The following is a 1,152-nucleotide window of genomic DNA, read 5'->3' as shown; positions in this document are numbered from 1 at the left end:
AAGTTGGGTGGACAACTTACAAGTCACTTCGATGTTAAACTCAATAGAGTGTGAGGTTGTAAAGTGAGTTTTTTTTTTTTTTTTTTATTTACCTAGTGGTTGCCTCATTGGGATATGTCTTTTTTATATAATTGACCATTTATCATAGTGTATTTGACTACTTTAAGCCGTAATTTCTTCGCTTCCTTTGGATCACTGGACAACGTCCCGTGCTCTAAATATTCACAAATTGGGTTTATCCATGTGTTGACAATAGATGAACACAAGGTCGGGACATCGGGTTTCGTTACAGTGGGCTCTGCAAGTACCTCCTGTATTAAACTACGATTTTTTTTTTATCCTAACTTAGTGCTTGCAAGTTTGGATAACACATCAGCACAAGTATTTTGCTCTCTAGGTACATGCTTGATTGAAAAAGAATTGAAGTTTTACCTCTTCTTGTACTTTTTTCAAGTACTGTTGTAATAATGGGTCCCTTGCTTGAAACTCTCCATTAACTTGAGAGGTCACCAACTGTGAATTACTGAACACAGCTACATCTATGGCTCCAACATCCCAAGCTAGTGCCGCTCCTGCAAGCAAAGCCTCATACTCAACTTGATTATTTGAAATAGGAAAGTCAAATTTAATAGAGGCCTCAATCACCACGTCTTCTCCTTTGGTTAAGATGAGGCCTGCTCTCTCCACACCGGACATTGAAAGCTCCATCTACGTGAAGCTCCCATACCGGTATGTCAGAATTAGGGTGTGTCATCTCAACTAAGAAGTCAACCATCGCTTGAGCCTTAATGGCTGAGCGTGGTTCGTAACGTACGTCAAATTAGGACAACTCAATGGACCAGTTCATCATTCGACCTGCGAGGTCGGGCTTTTGCAAAACTTTCTTGATCGGTTGGTCGGTCCGCACAATTATTAGATAACTTTGGAAATATTAGCGCAACTGACGTGTCGATGTCAGTAATGTGAAAGCAAGTTTCTCTATTTTTGAGTATCATAGTTCAGGTCCTTGAAGGACCTTGCTAATGAAATACACTGGCCGTTGATGTTTGTTCTGATCTTCTAAGACCAAGGCTGAAGTCAGGGTCTTTTCAGTCACGGAAAAAATATAAATATAGAGGCTGGCCGTGCTTGGATTTTTCCAAAATAGGAGGA

This window comes from Arachis ipaensis, chromosome B04 (assembly GCF_000816755.2).
Source record: "Arachis ipaensis cultivar K30076 chromosome B04, Araip1.1, whole genome shotgun sequence".
Lineage (NCBI taxonomy): Eukaryota > Viridiplantae > Streptophyta > Magnoliopsida > Fabales > Fabaceae > Arachis > Arachis ipaensis.
The sequence above is the reverse complement of the archived record's forward strand: the minus strand, read 5'-3'. Positions refer to the sequence as shown.